The sequence below is a fragment of the Podarcis melisellensis genome (assembly GCF_964234715.1).
Source record: "Podarcis melisellensis genome assembly, chromosome: 13".
Classification (NCBI taxonomy): Eukaryota; Metazoa; Chordata; class Lepidosauria; order Squamata; family Lacertidae; genus Podarcis; species Podarcis melisellensis.
Window position 1 is genome coordinate 21,949,411 of NC_138545.1, and position 7,715 is coordinate 21,957,125.

At 44.3% G+C, this 7,715-nt stretch overlaps 1 long non-coding RNA gene across 2 annotated transcripts; it reads right to left on the reverse strand.

Annotated features, from left to right (window-relative positions):
* Positions 1-1,781: 1,781 nt before the first annotated feature.
* On the reverse strand, positions 1,782-7,432 carry LOC309355973. Of its 2 annotated transcripts, XR_014162670.1 has the most exons (3): positions 7,384-7,432; positions 6,511-6,693; positions 1,782-2,983 (listed from the first exon to the last, which is right to left on the reverse strand). It is a non-coding gene; the product is annotated as an uncharacterized lncRNA (long non-coding RNA). The 2 variants fall into 2 exon arrangements; XR_014162671.1 differs by lacking the exon at positions 7,384-7,432 and having other exon boundaries at positions 6,511-7,160.
* Between the last annotated feature and the right edge of the window lie 283 nt (positions 7,433-7,715).

Genomic DNA, 7,715 nt, shown 5'->3' on the forward strand with positions numbered 1-7,715 from the left:
CACACTGCTCTCCATATCTCTCTTGTGACAGATGCAATCAACCAGGGCAACCAAGGCAGTGATCAGGTCTGAAGCCAGACTGGAATGGACCCAAGGCTGGGCTGCTGCCACTGCCTCTATAAAGGGGATATTTGCCACTGTGAAGGAGTTGTTTCTGGGTTCAGAGAAGTCTTCTTAACTTGGAATTGCAGGACTTGGAACAGGGTTGAAGTTCAAGGGCATAGCAAGAGAATGAAAATAAACCTGTACCAGTTTCCTGACTGAAGTGAATGCACATATGGAATTCTATATTATAAGCCAAATAAGTGTGTGTATAATAAGTGGCATGGTAACAAATCAAGACACCCATCATGGTTTGTAACTCTGAAATTACAAGTGTTTTCTGAAGCCAAATGAGGGTCCCTTCCAAAGCTTGACAGCAGAAGTTTCCTGGCCTAGTCTTCACTTCTGCCTTCTCATGGGACAGACAGGTCTTCATTAACCCCAGAAGGATGGGTGGGGGTGGGGTGGCTGTCCCAACCCAGCTCTGGCCAATTGAGGGTCCCTTCAGGAGCAGATGGCAGGAAATTCCTGGCCTGGGTTTCAGGGCTTACAAGACTTTAAGTAGCTCCAAAGTGTGTGTGTGAGTGCTGAGAGCAATATTAAGACAGATTCAAAATGGTGGAACAGAATATTCCTCTCAGCCCTTCTGGTAAAATACTACCCCTTCCTGTTTTCTGATCCTTTTGTTACAGAATTCGGAAACCTGTGACCCACCAGATGTTATCATTAGACTCCCAACTCCCATCAACCTTAGCTAGCATGGGTAGTGCTCTGGGCCGATGGGCTGATGGGAGTTTAGTCCAGAAACATCTGAAGTGCTGCAGATTCCCTGTCTATGCTTTACTTGCAACTGCCACCTTGTTTTTACTCTGTTGTTCCATTATTTTGCCTTTGACCAGTGGTTCCCAAGTGTTTTTCCCCGTGGACCACCTGATAGTTGCTTATGATCGTGGCAGACTACTTAATTATTTTTCTGCCTGCCATAGCAGCTGTAATGCACTGTGCCAGATGCTTATTTTTAAAGGTATTTTTACGGTTGCTTTAATTTCTTATATATTGTATTACAATCTGAATTCCATAAAATTCAGGTTGTAAAATAAGAAGTACAAGAAATAATAAAATACAGTTAAGAACCTTTGCTAATATTTAATGTGATGAATGTGTTGTCTCCCATCCTAAACCACAAATCCAGTGTCACAATGTGGAATGAAGCTTGTTGACCAGTTTGGAAACCCCTGCCTTAGACTACTGGTTTTAAATGGAAAGTAAGAATCTCAGTGCATGAGATTGGAGTGATGAGCAGAATACCCCCAGAGTTTGGTTCTGTGTTGCCTGGTTCATTTTTTGTGCCCGTTTGCCTGTATCATGCAGTGATGCTGTGAATTTGCTTTAGTAGTAGGATGCTTTCAGCTGTACGTGGATTAGTGGATTGGTTGCATGTAGCGGTTTGAATCCAGAGTAAGTTGATTGAACTTCATTCCCAATGAAACCAGTAGGATGGCATTAGGTCATGAGTAACTTTCCACACTGGTTTCATCAGAATTGGAGTGACTTGCTCTGGAGCCAGGCCAAAAATTTTACAGCATAGGTTGGCAAAGTTTGTAGTGCTGATTCTTAAGTGAAAATTCAAAAATGAGATACACTTGTGAAATTCTGCTCCTGTTTCTTCTCTCTCTCCACCCCCTCCCCGCACCCAAGACCAGCTTCCCCCACCCTTGTGAATAAGTACAAAGATGCATCTGTGTTGAAAGTTTATTTTCGTGAAGCAAGTGGTCATACAGTACATCCTGTAATACCTGTCCCCTCTCCTTTCAAGCACATAATCACAGCTAGTGACCTTCAGACAGTTACCCAAACAATGAAGGTCTTTAAGAGTATGTTGGTCATGGGGTGTTTGCACATGTATGGCCAGCTTCCATGCACATGTACCAAGCATCATGTGATATTTTACTCGCCCCCTACTCTGCCCCCAGCAAATTCCCAAACCCTTCCACTTTCTAAAAGCATATTCAGGTAGGGGTGTGTGGCAAGCAGGGTAGAAGGTATCATGCACAGATTGTAGCAAAGTTGGGAAGAGGGTATTGGCAGAATAACTTCTGAGCATTCTAAGTTGGTGCCAATAAATGGGCCTTTCTCCCCAGGTCTTGTTCTCCACCCCACCTCCTACTTAGATTCAGTTATGAGTCACATGTTACAAGCATTATTGTTGGGAGTGTCATGTGCTATATTTTGGGGAAAGCGATGCATCTGTATTTGAGTGACAGTCTGGCTCTGTGTGTGTGTGTTCAACCATGATGCCCTCCTGTCTACGGCCACGTGGCATTTCCGCCTTCCCCTCCCCCCTTTCCCTGGTCTTGTGCCAGTCTCCGCTTCTCCTTGTTGCCTCCGTTGCTCACAGTACACTCATCCATAAAGTAGGAAACACTACACTTGGACACGAGCGTTTAGTAGTGCTTTCTACTTTATGGATGAGTCCACTGTCCATAAAGTGCAGCTGCTGGTCATGGGTTGGCTCTCGGCGTCTTCTTCATCTGTCGCTGGCTGTTTGTGAGCTGGTCCCCACCCCTGCCCACCCCCTTTAATCTCCCCTGCGCCCGCCCGCTGGCAGCTCCCTGGTTGTGAAATAACAGAGAGATACTAGCAGGAGGGGAGGTTTGACTTACCCTGCCTTGTGGGTTTTGGGTGAGACAGCAGTTTTTACAGAATTAAAAAACGTCCTTCCTTCCCCATAGGGCTCACAGACTACATAAGGCTTTATTCTGCATTAGGAAGCGGAGAACAAAACTGAAGGAGACTCAAATCTTGCATGTTCAGCAAAATCTTGCAGTAAATATTTTAAAGCTCCTTTACACCTGCAAATACTTACTTGCCTTTATCCTTCTCTTCCTTCCATGCCTGGCTCCTTTCATTGTCTTTGGAAAAGGGGCCTGCCTCTCTTTCTCTGCAGAAAGGTAAAAGTTCATTTAAGGCATATGCACAGATAAAAACTGAAAGAAGCAAAAATGAGTGCACGTGGTTTGGATTTTCAGATGGTCATTGGAGCTGGCTGCCTTTGAAGAAAGGGCAAATGAGAACCCACTTCATGTGGCAATTGATGGCATGCTGATGCCCTCCGCCTGCCCTCTTTCTCCTACGGGGATGTTCTGAGCCCAAAGTAAAAGGCGAACACAGCATTGGCAGAGCAAATGCCTCTGTGTTCATCCCCTTTTATCCCACCACCCAGAGGACTCTTGCTACCATAATCCAATTTCTACCCTTCCCCTTTGCTGTCTCTTGTGCTTGGAACTCTCTTCCCAGCACAACTATGAGAAGTCCCCACCACCCCTTCTATCAAATCACTCCTCAAAACCCACATTGTTTGTGAAGCATTTGGCATGGTCCCTTAATCCCCATATCTTAGAGCTAAGTGCGTACAAATAAGCTGGATACATATTTTTCATTTGTTCGCTCTCAACCCTTCCCTTTGTCAGATTGTAACCTCCATGGGGCAGGGACTGGCAATTTTGTTGCTGCTCTTTAAAGTGCTGGGCACATTGAGAGTGACTGACCTATTCATAATCATAATGGCAAATAAGTCTGGGGAAGTTTGGAACAGAGGATCTGACTCCCAGCCACCTCTGCTTTCGCTGGCTCCGAGAATTGATAATAAAAATATACGTGTTCTGGTTCGCCCAACATATGAGCGGAGGGCATAACCCAGATATCCTACTTGAAACTCCATAACTCAACTAAAAGATGTCCAGATAGTTTCCCTCACTACTCCAGGTTCTATGTTCTGCTGTGCTATAACTACTAAGAATTTATGTCTCACATGTTTAAATCTAGAGGGTAGTTTACTGGGGGACATTGTATTAGTGGTTACGTACTGCCTGTTCCTGTGGCTTTATGAGAGAAGCTCAACCATTTTTCACTAGTGGTGACAAACTGAATAGGGAACTAAGTAGAGCATTTTAATGAAACTAGCTGAGGGGGGATTTTTTGGAATTGCTTTTTTTAGTATTTAACCCCTTAACCAAAAATCTTATGTTTTCCTGAGAGAATTAAAGAAAGAAATGTTGTGGAGACTGAGAGTGTGTGGCTGATCAAGTCTGGAGTAAGTCTCTGCTATTTCTGATGAAATTTAAGAGAGATGAGCAATTGGCCTTGAAGACCGAGAAAATTATCTGGGTAGAGGCTTTCTATAACTATATATCAAATTCTTCTTCCTCTTCCTCTTCTTCAAGCCGGTCCACCAAATATTATGATTATTTAATTTCAATTTTACATGTGGGTTAGCTATAGTTCTGTTTTTTTGTAGTGCACACATCACTGAGTTTCAGAATTATAAACATTTAAATGTTTTCAAGGCTAGGATCCAATAGCCCATGAAACTAGTTGGTGCCAGCTAGTTGCATGGTTGAATAATTTGAATACATCTAATAATTGCCTCCTTGCTAGAAACATGCAAGTGATTAGCGGGCTGCGTGCCAGTTTAATGGGCGAGACAAATGTAATGCCGGTGGATCTTGTGTGTGTGCTCGCGTGTGAGCGGCAAGTGTTAAAATGTAAAACTAGGTCAGTACAGATGCATTGCACGAGGCAAAGTAACTCCTTAGATCCCTGCCCATATAGGCTACCATAAGGAAAATGAAAGCGTATTTTTAAAAAGTATTTTGCCTCCTTCCCAACTCTGAAGGGACAAAGCTGCAATCCCAAGCCCTTTAAAACAACCATTGTATTTCTAATCAAAGCATTATAATTATTTTTTTAAAAATGTTTTAAGTACTGTCCTTTAAAAAAATGTTATAATGTGAAGTTTTGGCAGGTCTCTTAATTGAGAGAATTCTGCAGAATTGGGGTGCAATGAGGAGGACCCTACTTTCCACCCTGGTAGATCTTAGTATAGCAAAGAGGTGAAGGTTGGGGGAAAAGGGCCTCTGACACGGAGCGAAATTCTTGGGATCTCCTTTCCCATACAGGATTTGCAGATTCAGGTAGGCTACAAGGTGGGGAAGTCTGGTACCATATTGAACACAGGGCCCAGTCATGTATGGCACTCTGAGAAGGGCTCATGTTCTGCGAAACTATCTTGAGAATATGCTGGGGTGGGAAAATTTATTCTAGGTTTTATCTTGAATAAATTACAGGTTTTGTGGAAATGGCTTAGTCTTGTAATGCTTTGGTTCTAAAAGAACTAGGCAACTTAACTGCAGCAAACTTGGCAACTCAGGAGTGTTGGTGTGTTTTTTTAACCCAACCTGTAGAACAGTTTACCTATTTATATACAGTGTAATGGTTTCCTTTTAATAAATCTGCATAGAATTGTCTTATAAGTTAAGGAAATTTAAGGAAATACTGCTATAAATTGGCAGGGTAAATAGATTATCAACTAAGATTAAACATATAAAACGATTAATGCGTAAACAGGCCTTAAGAACCACTTACTCGGAGCCCAGTTCTATGCAGGTTTACTTGGAAGTAAGCCTCGCTGATTTCAGTGGGACTTACTCCTGAGTAAAATTCCATAGTATTGTAGTGTCAGTTCAGTAATAAGCAGCATAAAATGGTTGTGTCTATGTTTAGCTTTCTGTTCTATTTGATGGCAATCCTGTGTGTATGTAATTTTGGTGTAAGCCCCACTGAATGCAGTTGGGACTTACTCTGAGTTGAACAGGCAGAGAATTGGACTGCTCATAATCTTTAGGATGCAATCCTGCTCCCATGTATCTGGCAGTAAGGCCCATTAAACTTAATGAGACTTTCTTCTAAGTAGACACACATAGGACTGCACTGTCAGACTTTCCCCATTATAGATGCAAAATGGTTTGTTCAGTTTGAGGCAATAACATGTGGCTATACGTTTGATTTCAAGAGAGCAACAGAGAAATAGTTGGAACTCCCACAATAGCTGGGGTTGTCGTATCCAATGTTAGTCCTACACATGGCAGACACATTGAATTTAATTAGCATGACTAATTTAGGTTCATTAATTTCAGTGGGTCTACTCTGATTAGAGCTTAGTTGGATGCAGCCCATTTGGTTTAACAGAAAACTTAATGAGGTTTTGTTTTTTAATATAGTGACTGGTATTCAGGGGACATTAGAAGTCTGTTTGCTTTCATTTGCCTAGATGGCGGGCACTAGGTTGGCGAAGGCTGATCTATACGCTGTATCTCTTGCCTTTCCTGTTTTCTATCTCTTACTTTCTCCCCCTGCCCTTTCAGCAAGTTCCTGGTGGGGGTTAAGACTGAATCCTTCATACATTACTTACTTGCCCCACAACCCTGAACACCTTTATGCAAAATTCCCCCCCGGCTTTCCTTCTGAGCACTGCTTGTAAGTACATCTTGGGCACAGCATGGAGGCCTTATCTTCACTATCCACATGCTCTAAAATGGAAAATAACCTGAAATGGTGTTTATTATCCCTCCTCCTTACCCCTGTTAGATTCCAAAAGTGGGGAAAGGATCTCCATGTCCCGTACCTTACCAACTGTCTTGGTCCATAGACTCTTGGAACGAGATTTACGATGGCAGTGGAACTGTCCTCCAAGATCCCCAGGCAATGATCCCAGACCAGCTCATGTTTCATCGAAGAGACTCTTGTGGTCAAATGCTGCTGGGACGGGCATTCCTGCCAAACTCCACACATTTCTGCAAGAAAGGAGCTGCCCTAAAAACCAGAGAGAGGAGGAGGACAGGTTAGGAAAATGGCTGCAAGGTCATATAACTGTTGCTTTCTTCAACAGAGGTGTTCGTCTTCTTTCCTATCAGTAGAGGGCAGGCATGTTGAAATTTCACAGCGCCCTTTCAGTGAAGGGCCTGAATAAGCATGAGTGTGCACCCACTGACTGTGCACAGCCGCCATATTTCCCCTTTGCATAAGCCACCCGTGTGACATCTTCTTTCGGAACTTCCCTATTCTTACTTCCCAGTCTAAGCCTGTTTAGGAGGCGGGTGGAGAGTTAGGACTAATAGCTTACATGCCGATGAACACCCCCGCATGCTCCCAATTCCTCATGCCCCTCTTTAAAAATACAGGTTTTGTTCTTCGAACAAGAAGACGGACCAAAATTAGCTTTGGCCCAGATCCCCATCCTTCCGTCTCCCAAACACCAGCCTCATTCTTCCTCTTGTTCCTTCCTAGACATCATGATAGAACTCCAGGAGTCCTAGAGCTTAACATCCACCCTGCGCATGGATGCAGCGTGCTCTCTCCAAGAGCCTCAGCTGCCTTATCTCTCATTGCACAGCCCTTTCCTGCCCTCCTGCATTCCCAGCTAGAACCCAGGACTCTTCAGTCAAGTAGCCCCACTCTTCCCAACTCCCCACCCAGGGATCCTGTCAGCCCACAGCAGTCTACCTCTTGGGTCGCTTGCAATCTACCGGGCCAGACGGGGAGACCAGTCGCCAGCTGAAGTCAAGAGATGGAAGTGCCAGTGCTTGGCCCATTTATAGACGCCTTACCGCACTGAGCCCGCCTCGCGTCTCCTCCCACTTGGGGAGAGAGATAATCACATGACTGTTCGCTATCTCTCCCCTCCCTGCCCCAAACCACAGGAAACGACAAGAGGCCTCTCTCCTCGAACTGGGGCAGGAAATTGCAAACACCCCCCCTCCTGCCCCGAGCTCAGAGTCTTGCACACCCCTCCCACCTGATGCACCGAGGAGCTGTGGTTGATCTCTTTGTGGGGG